Consider the following 24925-nt stretch of genomic DNA (forward strand, 5'->3'; position numbering starts at 1 on the left):
TCAGGAAGCAACAGTTAGAACTGGACATGGAACAACAGACTGGTTGGACTGGTTCCAAATAGGAAAAGGAGTACATCAAGGCTGTATATTGTCACCCTGCTTATTTAACTGATATGCAGAGTACATCATGAGAAACACTGGACTGGAAGAAGCACAAGCTGGAATCAAGATTGCTGGGAGAAATATCAATAACCTCAGATGTGCAGATGACACCACCCTTATGGCAGAAAGTGAAGAGGAACTAAAAAGCCTCTTGATTAAGGTGAAAGAGGAGAGTGAAAAAGTTGGCCTAAAGCTCAACATTCAGAAAACTAAGATCATGACATGTGGTCCCATCACTTCATGGCAAATAGATGGGGAAATAGTGGAAAGAATGTCAGACTTTATTTTTTTGGGCTCCAAAATCACTGTAGATGGTGATTGCAGCCATGAAATTAAAAGACGCTTACTCTTTGGAAGGAAAGTTATGACCAACCTAGATAGCATATTATAAAGCAGAGATATTACTTTCCCAACAAAGGTCCGTCTAGTCAAGGCTATGGTTTTTCCAGTGGTCGTGTATGGATGTGAGAGTTGAACTGTAAATAAAGCTGAGCGCCGAAGAATTGATGCTTTTGAACCGTAGTGCTGGAGAAGACTTTTGAGAGTCCCTTGGACTGCAAGGAGATCCAACCAGTCCATTCTAAAGGAGATCAGTTCTGGGTGTTCATTGCAAGGACTGATGCTAAAGCTGAAACTCCAGTACTTTGGCCACCTCATGTGAAGAGCTGAGTCATTGGAAAAGACCCTGATGCTGGGAGGGATTGGGGGCAGGAGGAGAAGGGGATGACAGAGGATGAGGTGGCTGGATGGCATCACCGCCTCAATGGACATGAGTTTCAGTGAACTCCGGGAGTTGGTGATGGACAGGGAGGCCTGCTGTGCTGCAATCCATGGGGTTGCAAAGAGTTGGACACGACTGAGCGACTGAACTGAACTGAACTGAAAATGTGGAAACAACCCAGTGTCCACTAACTGATGAACTGATAAAAACAATGTGGTGTACATGTACAATGGAATGTTATTCAGCAGTAAAAAGAATGAAGCTCTGATTCATGCTATAACATAGATGAGCCTCGAAAACATGTGCTAAGAGAAATAGGCCCGTCAGAAAAGACCATGTATTACATGCTTCCATTTATAGGCAAGTCCAAAATAGGCTAATCTATAGAGACAGAAAGGAGATCAGTGGTGTCTTTGGGCTGTGGGTGGGCACTGGGGATAAGTGAGTAACAGTTAAAGGGCTCAGGGTTTTGTTTTGAGGTGATGAACATGTTCCAAAAACTGACTATGATGGTGGTTGTATACATCCATGAATATACTAAAAACCACTGAATTGTACAGTTTTAATGTGTGAATTGTATGGTGTGCAAAGTACAGCTCAATTCAATAAAGCTGTTATTTTTTTAAAAAAGCAAGCACTAGAATAATGCATGTACTATGAGTTCATTTACATAAAACCCCAAACTACATATGCATGCAATATAAACATTTGTGAATGTATGTAAATATATAGAAGATGATTTGGAAGGCTCCCCACCCATCTGTTAGCATTGGTTACTTCTGGAGAGGGAAGCAGGACTGCCTTCTGTACTCTCACACTTTCTGGCTTCTCCTCCTACCACCCTGGTTGTTCCTTCAAGTTGCTTTTGTAAGCATCCCTTCCTCTGCACATCTCTTTAGAATCTCATTTTACTCTTCAGGCTCTCCTTGAAGTGATCCTAAGATCACACATTTCCCACAGCTTCAACTTCCATCCATATCCCGACCCATTCATTCAGCAAATATTCATTGAGCACCTACCAGGTACTGTACAAGTACCTTTGATCCTTCCTTTCCCTCACCTCCCATCCCTCACCCAGCAAATTCCACCAGTCCCCTCTCCAATAAACATACAGTAAGACCCCTACCTATGAATGAGTTCCATTCCAAGAATGCATTCATAAGTCCAGTTTGTTCCTAAGTCCATTTGTTGGACTAAGAGGAAGGAATTTTTACAAAGGCAACTTGAAGGAACAACCAGAGTGTCTGACCCTTGTTTCTCACTGAAGCAACTAGACAGACAGTGTGTGCCACTGAGACTGGAAGACAAGGGGAGGAGCAAGCAAGTTCTGGACATATTAAATTTGAGATGTGTGTGAGTCATCCAACTGGAGATCCTAAGTAGATGGCTGGCTATAGAAGTCTAGATAGACCTCAGTGAGGTGGTCAGGGCTAGAGATGGAAGTTTAGAAACTGAACTTATCAATATAGATATAGTATTTAAAGCCCTGGGAATAAATAACCTAGGAAGAAAGTGGAGAATGAGAAAAAAGGGGCCTGATGCAGAGTTCTAATTTCTCCCATATTTGTATGTCCAGTGCTAACCTCCTTCTTCCACGAGTTCCAAATGCCTTATATAAACCTGATATGGCCCCAAATGATTCCATCAACTTCCTCTTCAAAACTGGTCCTCCTTCTGTATTCATCAGTCAATTCAATCTCCAGTACTATTCCCCATCTTTCCATCCCCATGACAGTTACTTTAGGTCATCAACCTCATCATCTTATGCCTGGATGACTACAGTAATTTCTTAGCTTGGCATCTCTGCCTCTAGTATTTCCCCCCAACTGATGCCAGTACTGCTGCTAAGTCGCTTCAGTCGTTTCCGACTCTGTGCGACCCCATAGATGGCAGCCCACCAGGCTCCACTGTCCCTGGGATTCTCCAGGCAAGAACACTGGAGTGGGTTGCCATTTCCTTCTCCAATGCATGAAAGTGAAAAGTGAAAGTGAAGTCGCTCAGTCGTGTCCGACTCTTAGCGACCCTATGGACTGCAGCCCACCAGGCTCCTCCATCCATGGGATTTTCCAGGCAAGAGTACTGGAGTGGGCTCCCACTGCCTTCTCCGATGCCAGTAGGGTCCTTCTAAAATGCCCAATCATGGTATTTCCCTACTTAAAACCTTTTGATGATTTTCCATTGTTCAAGATAAAGTACAAATTCTTAAACCTAATGTATAAGGTCTTTTAGGATTTGTTTCCTGCTGACCTTTTCAACCTTATCTTCCATTTATTCCCTCTCCTTTACATCCTAGGCATACCAATTGATCAACTGCCTTTAGTTCTCTGGACACATCATTCTTATTTATTTCTACAAACATGTACCTACCTTCAACGCACCCCACCACTAACTGTTCACCACTAACTGTTCTCCAGCTCTATTAAAAGTTTTCATATTGCCCTCCAAGCCAACTTGGATCTCTTCTTTCTTGATGTCCCTTCAGTATCCTGAGCATGCTTCCATCTTTATTGTCTATATCTTATTATATTTCTATTTCCATGTAGCTTTCTCCCTCTACTAGCCGATAACCTTAAGCAGTGATGGTGCTTGTTTTACCAGCACTTAATATGGTACCGAGCATATAGTTAATTACATCAGCCAATATTTATCAAGTGCTTATTATTGAATTCAGTTCAGTCGCTCAGTTGTGTCCGACTCTTTGTTTCCCCATGAATTGCAGCACGCCAGGCCTCCCTATCCATCACCAACACCAGGAGTTCACCCAAACTCATGTGCATTGAGTCGGTGATGCCATCCAACCATCTTATCCTCTGTCGTCCCCTTCTCCTCCTGCCCCCAATCCCTCCCAGCATCAGGGTCTTTTCCAATGAGTCAACTCTTCACATGAGGTGGCCAAAGTATTGGAGTTTCAGCCTCAGCATCAGTCCTTCCAATGAACACCCAGGACTGATCTCCTTTAGGATGGACTGGTTGGATCTCCTTGCAGTCCAAGGGACTCTCAAGAGTCTTCTCCAGCACCACAGTTCAAAAGTATCAATTCTTCAGTACTCAGCTTTCTTCACAGTTTATTATTAGTGCTAAGTGATTTGATAAGTGCTTTACATGCACTGATTCATTTAATCTTTAAAAAAAATTTATTGGTGTATAGTTGATTTACAATAATGTGTTAGTTTCAGGTGTACAGCAAGTCAATCAGTTATACATAGATATATCCATTCTTTTTTAGATTCTTTTCCCATTTAGGCCACTACAGAGTATTGTGTAGAGTTCTTTACTGCGTAGGTTCTTATTAGTTATCTATTTTATATACAGTAGTGTATGGGGCTTCCCAGGTGGCTCAGTGATAAAGAATCAGTCTGCCAATGCAGGAGTCTTGGGTTCAATCCCTAGGTCTGGAAGATCCCCTGGAAAAGGAAATGGCAACCCACTCCAGTATTCTTGCCTGGAGAATTCCATGGAGATTTCAAAAGGAGCCTTGTGGCCTATAGTTTATGGGGTCGCAAAAGAGTCAGACATGACTGAGTGAATGAAAACACACATACGCCACCCCAGTTTCCTGCTAGTAACCATAATTTTCTGCATCTGTGACTCTATTTGTTTTGCAAATAAGTTTATTTGTACCACTTTTTAAGGTTCCATGTATCAGTATTATATGGTATTTGTCTCTCTCTGACTTACTTTGTCCAGTATGACAGTCTCTAGGTCCATCCATGTTGCTGCAAATGGCATTATTTCACTCTTTTTATGGTGGAGCAATATTCCATTGTATGATTCATTTAATATGTACAACAGCCCTATGAGGCAGCTGCTATTACTATGCTCAACTGAGAAGTAGGAAATAGACACAGAGAGGTTAAGTAACTTTGTCCAAGTCACACAGCTAGTAAGTAATGGATACAAGCCCAGTCAGTCTAGCTCCAATGTCTGTGCTTGTAATCACTAGTCTCTCAGCAAATAAATGCCTGTTCAATGAATGGAAAATTGGGAACGTGGGACATGTGATTTTTTTTCATGTTATTCTGACCTTGACAATTTCATCTTTTCTTTCGTTAAAAAACCTCATTTCATTCAGAGCTCAGACTCAATAAAGCTACAAAATCAAATAACAGATCCTGTGCTATGGAGCTCAAGGGAGCCAATAAGGGCAAATGTCATCATCCTCACACCTCCAGGCACTTAGCAAGTCAGGTTGATTTACTGATGTTCAATGACTAGGACCAAAGCACAGAAAAATAAGATAGGTCTAAACATCATTACATCTTAACATCAAAACATCCTGACAGTAACCATTTAGTGAGCACGTCACAGATGTCAGGCACTTTGCTGAGAGTTTTACATGAATTACCTCATTCAATCTTTCCAACAGCTTTCTGTGGTTTATGCACTGTTAGACTCTCCATTTTACAGATGAGAAAATAAGCTCAAAGAGGTTGGGTAACTTCTGCAAGGTTACAAAGTTAGTAAATGGCAAACCAGGATTTATGCCAGGGCTGTCGGCTGTAGTCGGTACTTTACAGCTCTGCAGTGGACGGCCCCATTTGCCTGAGTCAACTGTGACTCTAGGGCTGTGATGCCCCACTGGAGAAACACTAACCACATGCAGGTAGGTCAATTTATGTATTTATTTTTTACATTTTATTGAGGTATAATTTATTTACAATATTGTGTTAATTTCTGCTGTACAGCAAAGTGAGTCATTTATACATACATTATATATACACATACACACACGCATACATATACACACATTCTTTTTCATATTCTTTTATATCATGGTTTATCACAGGATATTGAATATAGTTCCCTGTGCTCTACACTAGGACCTTATTGTTTATCCATCCTATATATAGTAGTCTGCATCTGCTAATCCCAAACTCCCAATCTTTCTCTCCCCCACCCCCTTTCCCCTTTGATAAGCATAAGTTTGCCTTCTATGTCTGTGGGTCTATTTTGTAAGTAAGTTCATTTGTGTCATAGTTTAGATTTCACATGTAAGTGGCATCATGGTATTTGTCTTTGCTATTTACTTCACTTAGTGTAATACTCTCCTGATTCGTTCAGTTGCTGCATATGACATTATTTCCTTCTTTTTATGGTTGAGTAATATTCCACTGTATATACACCAAATCTTTATCCATTCCTCTGTCACTGGACATTTAGGTTTATTCCCATGTCTTGGCTTTTGTGAATATGCTACTACAAGTATAGGGGTGCGTGTTATCTTTTCAGATTAGAGCTTTGTCTGGATATATGCCCAGGAGTGAGACTGCTGGATCATAGGGTAATTCTATTTTTAGTCTTCTGAGGAACTGCCATACTGTTTTCCATAGTGGCTGTACTAACCTAGACTTTCATCAACAGTGTAGGAGGGTTAGCTTTTCTTTATACCCTCTCCAACATTTATTAGAGTTGTTAATGATTGCCATTCTGACTGGTGTGAGGTGACACCTCACTGTAGTTTTGATTTGCATTTCCGTAATAATTAGTGATGACGAGCATCATTTCATGTAGGTCAATTTAATTAAAATTAACTGCAACTAAAAATTCAGTTCCTCAGTCACACCAGCCACATGTTATGTGCTCCAAAGCCACATGTGGCTATTGACCACCATATTAGAGAGCACAAAGAAACACTGCCCTCATTACAGAAGGGCTCCTAGGCCAGTGAGGCATCGAAGTGCGCTGCCTATGACAAGATTGGCTCTTCTCACTTCAGAGTCTTGAGGAAACTCTGAGGTATCCTTTAAGGTAATAATTTTCATTATCATCCTTTCCATCATTCACCTCTTCAGTAACATCACTCTTTCTATCCACTGCCCACTGTTCATCCCAGTTACCCCCGCCCCTCTCCAGTCCTGGGGAGACAGAGGTCCTGTTGTTATTCATTCTCATTTTGCCTCCAATCAACCCAGATGGTCGGGCGGGGGGACAGACACTTCACAGCCACAAGTAGGAAAGGTCCCCCAAAAGCAGAGATCCCCAACTGTTGTCTGCAACTATGCCCTGTCTCCTCACCTGCTGCTGGCTCAGCTCTCTTGGGGAGGGCTCACCCCACCCCTGGCCCAGCTTGCTGCAGAGGTGCAGGCTCCTGTGGCCACCATGACTCTAATATAAGTTTAGAGCTGGTGAAAAGGACCTGCAATCTTTTTGAAACCACATGTTACCCAATGTCAATGAAATCTGATAGGATGCTAGAAGACAGGCTGGTTGTATATAATCTGCTATGCACACAGGGACGAGTTGGGAAGAAAGGAGACAAAGCAGCCAGGAATAGGGGAGCTAAATAAGATCAATTTGATTATCTACAGTCATGGAGAATAGACATGGCAGCTTATTAAAGCCCCTTGATAATCCCAAAGGCACTCTGGAATTCATTATATGACGTAGCCATACCCTACCTCTGAACCGCAGCAGACTTATCCACCTAATTAATTTTTCTCAGACTGATACTAAAATGGGCATGTATTTTCCAAGCTGATTGTAACTGATGGCTAGATGAAGTGGGCAATGGCATGCAGACTAGGAAGTGTAAAGACAGCTTAAAATGATCAATTTGCCACTAAAAATCTCAATGGAGAGTATTGCAGAGTCACCTGTGTACACCGTCCAAAGAAGGATTCTGCCTGTCAAGGCAACTACAGAGTTGAGACACCGGAGACACTTTTCAGAGGCCCAAGCCAAAGATGTAGGAAATGGTCAAGCTGGATGTCTCTTAGTTCAACATGCCACCAGTCACAAAATCAGAGACACCCTGCAGATCTCCAAAAGGTTCTCATGCAGAAGCAAGCTCACTACAGCACATGGCACTTAACAGTGGGGGCTGTACTAGGGAAACAAAGTGGTGGTTCATTGGTTAAGAATCTGCCTTGCAATGCAGGGGACACAGGTTCGATTCCTAGTTGAAGAACTAAGATCCAACATGCTATGGGGCAACCTAGCCCATGCAACAAAACTGGAGAGTCCATGCACGGCAAGGGAAGATCTCAAATGACACAGTGGAGATCTCATGCATCACAGCTAAGACCCAACACAGCTCAGTAAATAAATATTTTTTTAAAAAAAAGAAGAAAAAAGAAAGGAAGGAAAGGTGGGCAGGGTCTGTCCCCATCCCTGTGATATGTGGGCCATGCTGCCTCTGAAAATACAGCTGTAAAATGGGGACAGCAAGCAACACTCAGGGTTCTTCTCCAGTCATGCTTGAAGTGGGCAGAGCAGAGTGATAATGGAGCAGGGAAAGGATGAGGGGCCAGAAGACAGAGTCACCATTCCTCTGAGCAAGAGTTCTAGCGAGACATTTATTGGTTTCTGTCTTTCCTCTGAAGGGGAGAAAGTAGGTCAACACACTCAAAGAACTGTGACCAGGAACAGTGGGACTGAGAGGGAGCTGCTGGCTAAGCCCTGCCAAGATGAAGCGGTGAGAGACACGCCTTTCGTTTTCAGGCACTTGGCTGAGGTCACTCTTGGCCTTGGGAAAAACTTGGGCTGTGGAGCCCTTGGTGTGTATTCTCTGCAGACCCTTGGAGTTGGGTGCAAGGGGAGCCTCGCATTTTAAAACTGATATCTAAATGGTTGGCTGGCATGAGCTGGCAGGCACAGAACATTTATAAGCAAACTGCCTGCTTTGGCTTTCAGTCAAGGTGGACAAGGCTCGGGGCAGCTTGGCTAAATATAGACAGCACAGGGGGCCCAGGAAGCCAGAGAGCTCAGTTTCATGCCCAGGTCTCTTGGCTAACCTGGGGCAGACTCCCAGAATGTCTTTCTTTCATGGACCAATTTGTTCTTCGTAAGGCAGGAGCACTGAGTAAGTCTTCCCAGGTCTACAGAAAGGTGGGGGGTGGTGGGTGTCACACTGAGTCTGTTGCGTTTTCTGGCCTCATCTTCCCTTAAAAGATCCCAGTTTAGGGAAAACACCAGTTGTGATCAGGAGGAAGGTGGAGTAGCGGATACACGCATGGAAATAAGACAAAGTGGTGATGACCCACTGGCAGCCACATGAAGCCCCCTAAACAAGGTTGCTGGTTAGTCAGAGCCAGAAGGAGGCTGCCTGAGCCCTGGTATAAGGGTAGAGGTGGTAGAGCATACCAGAGATGCCAAGTTGGAACTCCTGTTACATAGGGCACAGCTACGAGGCAAGCAGTGTGAGACACAGGAATTCAGGGAGGCAATTTTAGTAGGAAATTAAAAAAGCAGGCCATTCCTGCCCTTGTCTCTGCCCATATGCTATTCCTTTTCTCAGCAAGATTCTACTTGTACAGAAGCAAAGAACGCAGACCAAGGTGGCTGCTTGTCCAGTCCAGTGAAGGGGCAGTGTTCTCAGGCAAAGTGTGGACTAGCCACGGAGCTGGGGAGGCCGAGCCTCAGGCAACTCTTCAGTATTTCCCGCCCCAAGGCCCTTGGCCCTCCCTTTGCTCCTAGAGACTTCTGCCAGAAGTCGGTATATCCTTGGGTGGCAGGAATACCTGGGAGGAGCTGCTGTTTTTTTCTGATTATAAAACTGATAAGTGATGGTTGTATAAAATTAAGAGTATAAAAGATAATTTAAAGTAGAAAAAAGAAATCACTATAATCCTATCACTTAAAGATTATTACTATTAACAGCCTATATGTAAATTTAGAGTATTCAGGCCTGGATGCAAGCTCTGGCTCTACTGCTACTTATAGTGTGACTTTGGGCAAGTTCTATAACTTTCTGAACCTCAGTTTTCTTATCTGCAAAATGTGAATAATCATAGTACTCACCTCAAAGCACTGCTGCAACGATACAAGAATTCATTTAAAGAGGTATAGTCATCCCTGGCAAATAGTAAGTGATTAATAAATCCTGGCCACCACTACCATCATCATTATTCTATGTGCCAATATTCAAAACCATCCATGCTGATGGCTGCACAATATTCCACCATGTGATGATACTATTTCCTGAGTGTTAAACATCTCTGTTGTTTCCAAGATTTCAGCATTACAAAATTGTTGCAAGGCACATTCTTGCATGTAATCTCTGATCATTTCCTTCACATAAATCTCCTAGAATTGAACTTACTGGGAAAAAGAATATGAACATTTTCAGACCCTTGTTCCAGACTACAAACTGGGTTTCTAGAAAGGTTGTATTCATTTACATTTCTACCAGCAGGGCATATAAGTACCTGTATCTTCATACTTTGGCTGACACTGAGTAACAACATTTTTGAAAAGTCTCTGCCAATTTGATAAGGGAAATGATGTTTTGTTTTCATTTGTAAGACTCTGACTATAAGTGATGATACACATTTTAAATTCTCTGTTAAACTCATACAGGAACTTACGTGTTCCCAGAGACAAAATCCATAAGGAAGTCTTCAGGGATCCTGAAATGAAAACACACAAGGGTATCTGCATTAAAATAATTGACATTTGAATAGTTGATATACATATTTGTAATTACTTTAAATTATAAAGTATAACATATAAAACACTGCACATCTTAATAGAGCATTATAAAGTCATACCTTCTTATTCTCATCTAGGTCAAGAAGTAGAACCTTGCCAGCTACCTCAGAAACCTGATATATATACCATCCCAATCCCTCTTTGCATTCTTTTAGTTTTCTTTTTTAATTTGTACCCAAGTTGCAACCTCGGAGAAGGCAATGGCAAGCCACTCCAGTACTCTTGCCTAGAAAATCCCATGGATGGAGGAGCCTGGTAGGCTGCAGTCCATGGGGTCACTATAAGTCGGACGCGACTGAGCGACTTCACTTTCACTTTTCACTTTCACACAATGGAGAAGGCAATGGCAACCCACTCCAGTGTTCTTGCCTGGAGAATCCCAGGGATGGGGGAGCCTGGTGGGCTGCCGTCTATGGGGTCGCACAGAGTCAGATACAACTGAAGCGACTTAGCAGTAGCAGCAAGTTGCAACCTTAAGCACTAAACTTTAGTTTTACTTTTTAAAAATATATTAAGTCTCTTTTTCTTAATAACTGAAATACTTATAATAAAAGTTACACTGGATTATATCAGCACATAACTGAAAGAAACAAATGCTTTAAAAAAAAATGGAGCTTTGATGTTGTCATTTAGTTATCGTGTCCAACTCTTTGCAACCCCCTGGACAGTAGCCTGCCAGGCTCTTCTCTCCATGGGATTTTCCAGGCAATACTGGAGTGGGTAGGCCATTACCTACTCCAGCGGATCTTCCCAGATCAGGGATTGAACCTGTGTCTCCTGCATCTCCTGCACTGGAAGGCAGATTCTTTACCACTGAGCCATCAGGGAAGCCCAAGCAGATGAGTATTTCAAATGAAAGACGATGGTGGTTTGGACCAGACTGGTTGACAGAATGAGAGGTGGTCACATTTGGGATACACCTCAGAGTGAGAATCAATAGTAATTACAGGGACTTCCCTGGTGGTCCAGTGGCTAAGACTTCACGCTCCCAATGCAGGGGGCCCAGGTTTGATCCCTGGTCAGGGAACTAGATCCCACATGCTGCAACTAAGAGTTATGCCACAACTAAAAATCCCAAGTGCTGCAACTAAGACCTGGCGCACCCAAATACATAAAAAAAAATTTAAAAATAGGAATTATGGATCGACTGTGGATGAGGGGGTGAAAGGAAGAGGAGAATCAAGGATGATGCCCAGGTTTGGGGCTCAAGCAATAGAGTGAATGATGCTGACAGTTACTGAGATGGGGAAGAGTGGTGGCGGGGTGGGGGGTGTTGAGGTTCAGATTTTGACATATTCACATGCCAGTGTCTAGGGGACTGGAGAAGACAAGTAGATAGTGACGTGTATCTGAGCGGAGCTCAAAGAAGAGGCCAGGTCTTGTGTAGCCTCACGCTGGGCACACTGAGAGGGGACATGAACTGTATCAGACACAGTTTAGAAGAAAGAGTTAATACAGAAAGTCTCGTGTATCAGTCCTTGTATGTCTCCAAGGGACCCTGGCATCATAACTGACCTGTGACCTATACCCCTGGGACAATGGCCCTCAGCAGGTTCTTTATGTCTCTGACCATGCTGTCCAGAGAAATGGTGTGTATTGTACCAGCTCAGGAGGTCCTCTCAGGCGTGTTTAAGAAGAGTTATGATGTACCTGGCTTTAAGTACCTTTCATTTGAGACTTGAGTTTTGTCTCATAAATGCCTCAGACCTGGAGACTTGGTGGACTTCCCTGGGCACAGACATGTCATGAGTGTCCCTGTAGTTTGCTGTGAGTTGTTCCTGTGTGGCCCTGGGTAGGGAAAAATTCAGAAGGTTATCCTCGAGCGATGTGTGTATTTTTCCCACTGCCTTCCTCTGTATCCTTTGCTGTAAGACCTCAGCTGTGACTAAAACCTGCTGTTGCATCTTGTGAGTCATCCTTCTAGTGAATCACCCAACTTGAAGTGGTTGTTGTTGTTCAGTCACTAAGTCATGTCAGATACTTTGTGACCCCATGGACCTCAGCATGCCAGGATTCTCTGTCCATCACCAACTCCCAGAGCTTGTACAAACTCATGTCCACTGAGTCAGTGATACCATTCAACCATCTCATCCTCTGTTGCCCCCTTATCCTCTTGCCCTCAGTCTTTCCCAGCATCAGGGTCTTTTCAAATGAGTTGGCTGTTTGCATCAGGTGGCCAAAGTATTAGAGTTTCAGCTTCAGTATCAGTCCTTCCAATGAATGTTCAGGGCTTTCTTTTAGGATTGACTGGTTGGATCTCCTTGCTGTCCAAGGGACTCTCAAGAGTCTTCTCCAACACCACAGTTCAAAAGCATCAATTCTTCAGTGCTCAGCTTTCTTTATAGTCCATTCTCACATCCATACCTGACTATTGGAAAAGCCATAGCTTGGACTATACAGACCTTTGTTGACAAAGTGATGTCTCTGCTTTTTAATACACTGTCTAGGTCTGTCATAGCTATTCTTCCAAGGAGCAAGCCTCTTTTAATTTTGTGGCTGCAGTCACCATCCACACTGATTTTGGAGTCCAAGAAAATGAAATCTAACACTATTTCCATATTTTCCCCATCTATTTGCCATTGTGGAGCCCACAAAATATAGCCTCTGTCCTCAATGGGGCTTCAGTTTTAGCTGGAGAGAAGAAAGGAAGAAATATGAAGCCACCATGACCCAAGCAGGAAAATATATACAGTACAGTCTGCCTCAGGAAAGGGACTACATATCTATTCATCTTTGTATCCCCCAAACAGGGCTGGGGAATGGCGAGGTCCTCAGTAAAAGGTTGCTGAACTTCAGGCAAGAGGTGGAACTTGCTGGATTGTGAGGGTTTTAAATAAGCTAAGAAGAGAGGAAGGGCATGCCAAATGGAGAAAACAACTTGATGCAGGCCCAAAAGCCAAGAACAGGCAGGGTTTGTTTGTCAAAAGCTGCCTTCTTAGTCTCCCTGCTCCACAATCTCTGGCTCAGTTACCAGACAGTAGGCATTTAATAAAGTCGGCCATTTGTCAGGTATCCATGACCCAGCTTGCTGCCACACCCTCTCCAGCCTTCCCTTTCCTTTCTGGGAAGTGCTGAGGATGAGAGGGAAGGGCACAGCCTAGTCCTCCTGCACCCGCTCAACTCACGTGCAAGAGAGTAAACTGAGGCTGAGATGTCGAGTTCCAAACCTCACTGTGACATAGACGGGTAGCTGGGCTGGTCTGCCTGCTGTTCAATGATAAACTTTCAGATGGGACTACCGTATTTGTATTAATCCTGGATTCCACATCAGTTCCAAAATAAAAACTCCCAGAACTCAGGCATCGAGAATACAATCTTGCCATATTCCCTGGCCAGCTTTTCAAAGAAAGAGATTCAGAATTTCTTCACCACAAGAGAAGCTCAGGTGAAGCGAGATATGGAGACAGAGGAAAAGAGAAGGTATGCTCAAAAATGGCCCATTTCTGTCTGTATGAACAGGACAGAGAATAGAAGAGTGAGCACTTGGACCTTCGAGATCATTGAATGCAACCACTGCCCCTCCCCCTTGGGCAGAGGAGTAAGAGCTCTAAGACCCCACAGCTGATCCAGGACCAGAACCCAGCTTTCCTGATTTCCAGTCCAGTGCTTTACCACGTTTTAGTGCCCCATTCAGTAGTCCTACTGCCATGAGAGTCATTCCCAAACAAGGAGGATGGGGTAAATGGACCAATTAGCAAGCACCCCTTGGTGAAGTGCATTAAGGGACAGAACAGGGCGGAGGTAAAGGGCTGGGCCAGGGCATCATGCTGGCGAGGGCTAAGGGAGCCACAGTTCTGCCTGCTGCATGGGGTCTGCAGCCTCACTCTTCTTGTGCTTTGAGCTGAGGCAATCATGCTCTGTGTCATAGGGTGGGGAGTCAGGCAGTGAGAGGGGTGAACAAAAGACTTTGCTGCCAGCAGAGGTGTGTGCCCAGACTATTAATCAACCAGCAAAAGGAGGGAGGTGATTGCACATGATTGGCTTAAAACTCAACATTCAGAAAACGAAGATCATGGTATCTGGTCCCATCACTTCATGGCAAATGGATGAAACAATGAAAACAGTGACAGACTTTTTATTTTGGGGGGCTCCAAAAATCACTGCAGATGGTGACTGCAGCCATGAAATTAAAAGGGGCTTGCTCCTTGGAAGAAAAGTTATGAATAACCTAGACAGCACATTAAAAAGCAGAGACATTGCCAACAAAGGTCTGTCTAGTCAAGGCTATGGTTTTTCCAGTGGTCATGTATGGATGTGAGAGTTGGACTGTGAAGAAAGCTGAGCACCGAAGAATTGATGCTTTTGAACTGTGGTGATGGAGAAGACTCTTGAGAGTCCCTTGGACTGCAAGAGATCCAACCAGTCCATCCTAAAGGAGATCGGTCCTGAAAATTCATTGGACAGACTGATGCTGAAGCTGAAGCTCCAAAACTTTGGCCACCTGATGTGAAGAACTGACTCATTTGAAAAGACACTGATGTTGGGAAAGACTGAAGGTGGGAGGAGAAGGGGATGACAGAGGATGAGATGGTTGGATGGCATCACCAACCCAATGGACATGAGTTTGAGTAAGCTCCGGGAGTTGATGATGGACAGGGAGGCCTGGCGTGCTGCAGTCCATGGGGTTGCAAAGAGTCAGACACGACTGAGCGACTGGACTGAACTGATCACAGATGCCTCTGACAGCAGCAGAAAGCCCTGGCCCAACCAGTGTCCCTCCCACCCAAGGACTGCCAGTTCACAGCAGCTGGGCAGAGAGCTCAAGGCCATGAGAATGGGACAGGCTGCCAGAGTGGAGTCTGCATATTAGCCTCTGCACCCTGCCCAGACTTCTGACTCAGAGGTGGTGACAACGAGGCTGGGCTGGTTCATTGGCACAGTGAACCCAGGCAACAGGCTGGCAGTGACTTCTTTGAGGCCTGAGGTCACTTCCGGTTTGGTATCCCCAAGCCCTGAGCTGCCCTCCCATGCAGCTCGGGCCTCCATGCAGGATCACAGGCAGCTCCTAGGCCAATCACCAAAATGTGAGCAAAAGCCTAGAGGTAGCTGAGGGAGCCTCAGATGAAGTCTGAAATGGGATGCCTCTACTGAGGACCAAATCTGAGAATGAATGAATTTAGGATTCAAATCACATTCTTGCTCAATGCCTGAATCACTCTCATGCTGCTGCTGCTGCTGCTGCTAAGTCGCTTCAGTCGTTTCCGACTCTGTGCGACCCCGTAGATGGCAGCCCACCAGGCTCCTCTGTCCCTGGGATTCTCCAGGCAAGAACACTGGAGTGGGTTGCCATTTCCTTCTCCAATGCATGAAAGTGAAAAGTGAAAGTGAAGTCGCTCAGTCGTGCCCGACTCTTAGCGACCCCATGGACTGCAGCCTACCAGGCTCCTCCATCCATGGGATTTTCCAGGCAAGAGTACTGGAGTGGGTTACCATTGCCTTCTCCGAATCACTCTTATAAGACAAGACAATTTCAGCTTTGCTCAGGGCTTCAAATCTTACTATCAAAAAGCATTATATTGTCATTGCAAGAAATAGTTCATAATTCTGGCTTAGGCAAGGTATAGCAGTTAGAAACAACTGGATTTGTACAGATAAGCAAATCGTATCCTTTAAACACCAAAATGTTTAAAGATTATCTCTGATGACATGAAATATACATGTATATATTACATGCTTCCCAGAGTTCTTAATTCACTTGAATCTTTTCCCAGCTAACTCAGGGTAATCAGAATCAACATGCTTTATTATGTTGTGCTATTTTGTCAGTATGACTTCCCATCAGTATATCTGAGCTTCTTCCCCCGGCCGCCCACGCCATCCCCCACTCCAATATCTCTTCCTGTTGCTTTTAATCTGTATAGCTAGGAACCAGATGACAACATTCTTTAGAGCTATGTTGTAAGCAAGGCACTAGAAAAGGCCTGGGGAATAAAGTTGGTGACTCCAGTGCTATCGCTCTGTGTTTGAGGGAGTTTATGTCTATTTTCTTCTTTCTAGGTTTAGAGCAAAATTCCAGAGGACAGAAGTTGCCAGAAGCCTGACCTGGGGTTAAGTGCTGTGCTACTGGATATCTGCCTGGAATCAGGCCAGGCCTCAAAATCCCCTGTCCCCACACCAACTCCCTGGCTCAGACAGCTCTGAGTGACAGTAAATTGGGAAGAATAACCAAGAATAAACATGAAGCTGTGCCAGATTCTTCTTTCAGAGAGCCAACGCAATACTGTAGAGCAATTATCCTTCAATTAAAAACAAATAAATTGAAAAAAATAAGAAAGGGAAGTGCCAACAAAGTGGGGGTAACATGAGCTTGGGGAATCTGCTCTAACCTGCAACTGAGGAACACCTCTGCCTTTTCCCCAAAACTGTGGAATGCTGAGGAAATTAAAAAGGTGACATCTTGACCTTAGGCAGATCCAGAGAGAAACCAGATGATATTAAAAAAAAATGCACTGATAAATTTTTAAGCCTGTGATACCTTATTGCATTTCAGTCCCAAAGAAAGGCAATGCCAAAGAATGTTCAAACTACCACACAATTGCACTCATCTCACACGCTAGCAAAGTAATGCTCAAAATTTTCCAAGTTAGGTTTCAACAGTACATGAACCAAGAACTTCCAGATGTTCAAGCAGAATGTAGAAACAACAGAGGAACCAGAGATCAAATTGCCAACGTCTGTTTGATCATAGAAAAAGCAAGAGAGTTCCAGAAAAACATCTACTTCTGCTTTATTGACTATGCCAAAGCCTTTGACTGTGTAGATCACAACAAACTGTAGAAAATTCTTCAAGAGATGGGAATACCAGACCACCTGACCTGCCTCCTGAGAAACCTGTAGGAAGGTCAAGAAGCAACAGTTAGAACCACATATGAACAACAGGCTGCTTCCAAATTGGGAAAAGAGTATGTCAAGGCTGTATATTGTCACCCTGCTTATTTAACTTATATGCAGAGTATATCATGCAAAATGCCAGGCTGGATGAAGCACAAGCTGGAATCAAGATTTATGGGAGAAATATCAATAACCTCAGATATGTAGATGACACCACCCCACCACCCTTATGGCAGAAAGCAAAGAGGAACTGAGGAGCCTCTTGATAAAAGTGAAAGAGGAGAGTGAAAAAGTTGGCTTAAAACTCAACATTAAAAAATGAAGATCATGGCATCTGGTCCCATCACTTCATGGCAAATAGATGGGAAACAATGGAAACAGTGAGAGACTTTCTTTTCTTGGGCCTGAAAATCACTGCACATGTTGACTGCAGCCATGAAACTAAAAGATGCTTGCTCCTTGGAAGAAAAGTTATGACCAACCTAGATAGCATACTGAAAAGCAGAGACATTACTTTGCCAACAAAGGTCCGTCTAGTTAAGGCTATGGCTTTCCCAGTAGTCATGTATGGGTGTGAGAGTTGGACCATAAAGAAAGCTGAGTGCCAAAGAATTGATGCTTTTGAACTGTGGTGTCAGAGAAGATTCCTGAGAGCCCCTTGGACTGCAAGAAGATCAAACCAGTCAATCCTAAAGGAAATCAGTCTTGAATATTCACTGGAAGCACTGATGCTGAAGCTGAAGCTCCAATACTTGGGCCACCTGATGTGAAGAATTGACTCACTGGAAAATACCCTGATGCTGGGAAAGATTGACGGCAGGAGGAGAAGGGGATGACAGAGGATGAGATGGTTGGACGGCATCACTGACTCGATAGACATGAGTTTGAGCAGGCTCTGGGAGTTGATGATGGACAGGGAAGCCTGGCGTGCTGCAATCCACGGGGTCGCAAAGAGTCAGACACGACTGAGCAACTGAACTGAACTGAACTGAACTGAACCTTATTGTTAACTGTAAACACTATTTGTAATTCAGGTCTCTGGAACGTTCTCATACTGTATAGCTGTAACTTTCTATCCAATGAATACCAACCCCTCCCCCATACCCCCATCTTCCCACCCCCTGGCAACCACCATCCTTACTTTTGACTATTTTAGAGGTCTCATCTAAGAGGAATCTCATGTCGTATTTGTCCTTCTGTGACTGACTTATCTTACTTAGCCTAATGTTTTCTAGGTCCATTCATGTGTCCAAACTCACCAGATTATATATATTAATTATTTGCAGTTTTTGGCATACAATTATACCTCAGTGAAGCTGGAGAAAAAATAACTCAGCCATGGGCTCTACGTTCAAGCAAAACAAAAATGCCCTAATCAGAAGGTAAGCAAAGTGAATTTTGAAGTTTCTTAACCTGCCTCTTGAGAAATCTGTATGCAGGTCAGGAAGCAACAGTTAGAACTGGACATGGAAAAACAGACTGGGTTCCAAATAGGAAAAGGAGTACGTGAAGGCTGTATATTGTCACCCTGCTTATTTAACTTACACGCAGAGTACATCATGAGAAACGCTGGACTGGATGAGGCACAATCTGGAATCAAGATTGCCAGGAGAAATATCAATAATCTCAGATATGCAGATGACACCACCCTTATGGCAGAAAGTGAAGAAGAACTGAAGAGCCTCTTGATGAAAGTGAAAGAGGAGAGTGAAAAACTTGGCTTAAAGCTCAACATTCAGAAAACGAAGACCATGGCATCTGGTCCCATCACTTCATGGCAAATAGATGGGGAAACAGTGGAAACAGTGGCTGACTTTATTTTTTTGGGCTCCAAAATCACTGCAGATGGCCACCTGATGCAAAGAGCTGACTCACTGGAAAAGACCCTGATGCTGGGAAAGATTGAGGGCAGGAGGAGAAGGGGACGACAGAGGATGAGATGGCTGGATGGCATCACCGACTCAATGGACATGAGTTTGGGTAAACTCTGGGAGTTGGTGATGGACAGGGAGGCCTGGTGTGCTGTGGTCCGTGCAGTCGCAAAGAGTCGGACACGACTGAGCGACTGAACTGAACTGAACTGAACTACAGCAATACTTGAGATCTTTGATGTCCTTCTTTAAAATCTTGGCAGAAAAGCAACTCATGCAATTTATAATGCAATACCAATGGCCATCATGTGTTTCATACTTTTACAATTTAGAAACCATTTCACACTTGACACTTCGTTTGATAAGCTGCCGAGAAGGTCATTCTCCCTTGCACCCTCAGCCATCACTTGTTACTTTAAGAAGCAACACTTGAAATTTTCTACTGTTTATAATATTATTGACAGCTAAACCCCCACTGTGTCCACATTCTATGTATAAAAGTATGACCACAGGATTCTGCTGGGAGTGCTGGGTCAGGCCCCGAAGACTCAGCTACGCACAAAATATGAAAGTAGGATTGCCTAGATGCTGGGGTCCCTATCTTCTGGGGGCCTCTAAATCCAGAGTCCTGCCTCTGCCAGACCATTAATCCACACATGATGGAAAGCAGTCTCCCTCAGCCTGTCCTAGCATCATTTTTAGCTTACAATGGAGGGAATAATGCAGAATCCATAGGCTAGCAATTTCTTACTTTGGCCTGGACATCAAACAACAATCAGGATGATGACAACGGAAAAGTTATCACCTCTGCACCTTGATTTGACCATTCTTGAGAGAGAAGGAAGGGACTTCCACGGTGGTCCAGTGGCTAAGACTCTGTACTCCAAACGCAGGGGGCCCAGGTTTGATCCCTGGTCAGGGAACTAGATCCCACATGCTTCGTCTAAGAGTTTGCATGCCACAAATAATGATCCCGCATCTAGCATGCTGCAGTGAAGATCAAAGATCCCAAATGCCTTAACTAAGACCCCACAAGGATAAATAGACAGGTTTAGCATTTAATGATGCTATGTTCATTGATCATAGTATTAAACACATTAAAAAAAAAAAAAAAAAAACTAACAACAACAAAAGGAAAGACAGAAGGGATAAAATGTGCCCCTACCTAGTTCCCAGATAGAGATGATAAACACAGTACTACAATGGACTATTTTAGTTTTAAGGTGAATTACTTTGAAGTCCTTAGAAAGATCACATAAGTCAGTGAGATTCTAACTGGCTCAAAGTTAAATATCTTTGATCACTTAAAAAAAAAAGTTTTACTAGAATTCATACACAACATCTCAAACTGAAGACATGGAAAAGAGAAGAAGGCTTAGGTTTCAATGTTGGGAAGGGGGAGAAAACTTAGTGAGGAGAGTGGCAATTAACAGCAGGAATATGAAACACAAAGAGGAAGACATGAAAATGTCAAAGTGAAGAATTAAAATTTTGTTACTGGGAAAGAAAGAGAGGAACATAAACAACCACCATTGAATGATGTTTTCCCAATAAAGAAAACAAAGACATTTTAAAAAGTGGTTCAATCTGGAATAACTGTGAAACAATGAAAAACATATAAAGGACATAATGCTCATATGTATGAAATACATTTAAATGGTAGACTCTAACCGAGGTGAGTGCTGTACCTCGTCTTAGAAATCTTTTAACCATAATGAGCTTGGCAGTGACTCGAGAAGGTAAAGGGATGTGATTTGTATCTAAGAACTATTTGGATGAGTCTCGCCCAGATTCAAGCTAACAGGACCCACACAGAATATCACAATGAAGTCAAAGGAGAGAAAGGAAAAACTCATCATCATGACTCTCTTTCAGATACAGCCATGCTAACCCCTACCTCATTACATTGCTGACCCTCCTACCCTTCGAAGCCAACCAGGTCATCAGCCACCCAGCTACCCTGTGGATAACTTACATCGGGTCCAGGGCTCATCTTGCAGAGAGATACACATGCCAGAAACAATCCAGGGCTCATCTTGCAGAGAGATACACATGCCAGAAACAAGGAAGATGGGCAGCAACTCTGGCAAATATACACTCCTTGGATTGGTCTACACTGACCCCAGCCACCCCTATCCTCTGGAAGACACTAAAAGCCAGAAGACTCAATTATTTCCTTAGTTTGCTTGCACCTGAGATTCCAAGGGAAAACAACAACAAAAAGAAGCAAATTGTTCCAAGGGCTGGGCAACCAAAGTCCCCAAGCACCACAGGATTGATTTTTACACACACACACACTCTAATATACTCTAGTGGTTATGGTTCAGCTACACACGATAAGTCAGGTCAGGAGCAGCCAACCACTTTTTAACTCTCAGGTCCCTTCTGGGAATTTGGTCTTCACCTCTAGAGAGAAATCTGGAAATGGCTCCATTGGTCATCCTCCTCCTGGGAGAAGGGCCACCATAACTAAAGAGAACTCGGCATTGGGAGGGGAGTAAGTCCTGGCTCTCAGTGATACTCGTGGACACTGGGGAACTCTGCTCCCTCAGTCTCGTCAGAGGGTTTGCTGTAGATTAATTTATGGTGCCTCAACTCTGGGGCCTGAGGACCACTAGAGACAGGGAATGCCTGCCCAGCCTGTGAGAACTTTGGAAAGAGCAGCTCTTCCACTTTCTCACTTAATACTCCCACAGCTCCAGTCAGACCTGGATCCTGGGACCAGAGTGGCAAAGGTGTCTAAGCTGGGAGCCATTCTTACATTTACATGAGTGTGAGTCTTGACACAGAAGCAGAATGAGGATGTGAGCGATGAGGGAGGACAAGGCAAAGGATTGCAGCTGACAAACAGGTAAGCACTGCCTGTCCTGTGTCCTCTCGTTAGCTACAACTAGCGCTGTCTGTCAGGTTGGAGAGCTGGTTTGGTGTTTGCAGAATTAGGAAATCAACATCACTCATACATTCCCTGAGAGTGTGGTGGCAAGTTAAGGGTCAGCTGGTCCCCAGAGGATATAGGAGAGACTCTTCACAGCCACCAGATAGACCAGGTATGCTTCTACATGACCCTGCCACTAGACCAGGCAAAGTGATAAGTTCTTGCCACTGAAATATGTGCAGAAGTGATGTGTCAATGCCAGGGTGAGGCAATGAAGGCCTGTGGGCTTCCAGCTGTCTTTTCCTCTGCCACAGTGCCCTTGGAGGTCATGTGTGCCAGATGGCACTACTACAAGATTAAAGAGAGCCAACCATTCTGCATCAAGTCTTATTTATGTGAGCGACATATGTGTTCCTTATTTGTTACTGCATCAGAGTCTGGGGCTTCCCAGGTGGCTCAGTGGTAAAGAGTCCGCCTACCAATGCAGGAGATACAGGAGATTTGGGTTTGATCCCCAGGTTGGGAAGATGCCCTGGAGCAGGACATGACCACCCACTCCAGTATTCTTGCTTGGAGAATCCCATGGATAGAAGAGCCTGGTGGGCTACACTCCATGGGGTTGCAAAGAGTCAGATATGACTGAACGACTGAGCAGGAGTCCCTGCAGAATCTAGCTTATCCTGACTAATATAGGAGACAAAGCATTGGGCCATCCCCGATGCTTGAGACTTTAGTGCACGAAATTAACCTAGTCACACTCATAAACTCTATGAGGATGACTGTTTCTCACATGTTTTCCAAGACTTTCTTCAACAAAACCTTGTCTCTGAGAAAGGAGGGTCCATCCTGAAACAGTAACTTCAAGTGTAAAGGCTGCCTCTCCCAAGACATGTGTCTTCTAAATATCATAAAGCATCTACAACTCGTTCAATAGCTCATGAAACCTCTGCCCAGGCACCTATAATCTCCTGCTGTCTCCCAATGTACTAATATGACCAGACACAAACGCTGGCTTATAGCCTCTATAAACACAACATCCTCATAAATTCAGGTTGCCATAAAAATCAAACAAGAGAAAAGTGAAAAAAAAAAAGAGCCACAACTAAGTTTTTCTCTATCAAGACCATCGCAGGTTCTTGAGAGCCTTGGCTCAGTTTCCTAAAGTTTAGAACAGGAGAAAGAAGAACTTCCCTCATTCACTGTCTCTAAAATGTCTGTATGTTTCTCAGGGAGCCAGTTGAGACCAGCAGGAGATAGGAGGTACGTGCTTTAACGTTAGAACCAAAAGGACTGGGGACAATTTGGGCTGGGCACTCTTCAAAGTCCTACATTTCAGAGCATCTACCTACGGAGATGCCAGGGACCCTATATATGACTGTCTGTTGCAAATGACCACAGTGTGTCTTTAAAAACAGGTCTTTCAAAGGCAGGTCACGTTATCAGTGTGAGTTGGAGAAATTACACACACATCTATTTTTCTGGGGCTGGGACTTGATGGAAATGTTCAACCCCTAAGGAGAAGGCCTGTCTGGTGGTTAGGGGTTGCAGGAAAGCCATGGCTTGGGTTCGCACTCCGCGCTGGAATCTGCTTCTGGCAGGAGGAGACAGAGCAGCCCTTACTCCCTGACCCAGAAGGCCTCTTCTGAGCATTGCCCAATGCTCCTGTTATACAACATGCAAAATAAATAACCAACCTTAAAAGTCAGGCAGCCAAAGCTCCACTCAATAATAAGCCCTTTTACAAGCTGCTTATCACTTGCCAAAATCAGCTCCAGAGGAACACCAGGAACTTTGAATTCTATTGTTCTTATGAACTACTTGGGGAATATAGACAAGCGTCACTGGCTTTATTGGTTTTCTAAGAGAAAAGACCAACATTTTCATCTACCCCTACCCTGTCCTTGATCTCAAAAATGTTAATATAGCCCCATCCCACCATCTCGGAGAGATCTCTATGAGAGGTGGGAGTGAGAAAAGGGTCCTGGCCTTTTCTTAGAAAACATGTCTCTCTGCTTTGCCTGTCACCTGATGGTGGGGGTGACGAAGGGAAGAGAGTGCCAACCTTTTCAGAAAATCCACTGGGAGGGAGGATGAAGGCAGGCCAGAGGCCTGTGGGATGTGCTCCTCTGCTCATGCGGGCCCTCTGGCTTAACGACAAAAGGAAAGAGGAGTTTTGCTGAAGGAAAACTGTTTAAAACCATTTTTGGTGCACTTAGGTTGGACTGATGATGCGTTGTTGTTGGCCCAGAACAGTTTCTCTCGGTTTCAAAATAGAGGGTGGGACCTCTCATAAAGGGGTCTTATTCAGGAAATCAGTGGGAGACATCTGTTCTAAAACTCATTTCCAATGAACCACAAAAAGGATTTTGATACCTATTTGACATTCTTATTCCAGGATCCGCAACCCACAGATTTCAAAGCTCAGGATGTATCTGCTCCAAAAAGCCTTACATGGGTCCTCAGTGGCTCAGTCATGCCTGACTCTTTGCTACCCTATGGACTGCAGCCCATTAGGCTCCTCTGTCCACGGGATTCTCCAGGCAAGAATACTGGAGTTTGTTGCCATTTCCTACTCCAGAGGATCTTCCCGACCCAGGGATCAAATCCAGGTCTCCTGCATCTCCTGCATTGCAGGCAGATTCTGTACCACTGAGCCACCAGGGAAAACCCTAAAAAAACCTTATGACCCTCCCTTTTCCCCTCACTGGTCCCTCTCAAAAAGTTGCTCCCTTCCTCTGCTAGGCTCTATACCTACTGACTTGCTGCCTTCCCCAGCAGAGGGGTTCTCTTAGAGCAGGAACCAAGCCTTACTCATTTCTGTATCTCTGTTGTCCAACACAGTCCATAGAACATTAGAGGTATATATTAAGTCACTTAATTAATAAGATTAGAAATAGATATAGTTAACATTTGAATGTTTAGTAACTGTTTAACTTCCTATATTTTTTTCTCATTTTCCAGATGAGGAAGCTGAGGCTAACAAGCTAGTAAGTTACTAAGCAACAACACAGACCAAGGCATCAGGTTCTAGAACCTTCATTCTTAACCACTACACATTGTGGAACACAGCAATAAATAAGTGAGCTGATGAAAGGG

At 44.0% G+C, this 24925-nt stretch overlaps 1 long non-coding RNA gene across 5 annotated transcripts in view; it reads right to left on the reverse strand.

The window, feature by feature from the left end:
- The window catches only part of LOC113887211, a 90096-nt gene that overhangs the window by 52216 nt on the left and 12955 nt on the right, over positions 1 to 24925 (reverse strand). For 4 of the 5 annotated variants that reach the window (XR_003509668.1, XR_003509669.1, XR_003509666.1 and 1 more), the window contains 2 exons: positions 11917 to 12040; positions 10129 to 10170 (listed from right to left, as the gene is read on the reverse strand). This is a non-coding gene — a long non-coding RNA (uncharacterized LOC113887211). The remainder of the gene's footprint in view (positions 1 to 10128; positions 10171 to 11916; positions 12041 to 24925) is intronic. The other variant, XR_003509670.1, reaches the window with a different exon arrangement.

This window comes from Bos indicus x Bos taurus, chromosome X, assembly GCF_003369695.1.
Source record: "Bos indicus x Bos taurus breed Angus x Brahman F1 hybrid chromosome X, Bos_hybrid_MaternalHap_v2.0, whole genome shotgun sequence".
In the NCBI taxonomy this organism is placed as follows: domain Eukaryota; kingdom Metazoa; phylum Chordata; class Mammalia; order Artiodactyla; family Bovidae; genus Bos; species Bos indicus x Bos taurus.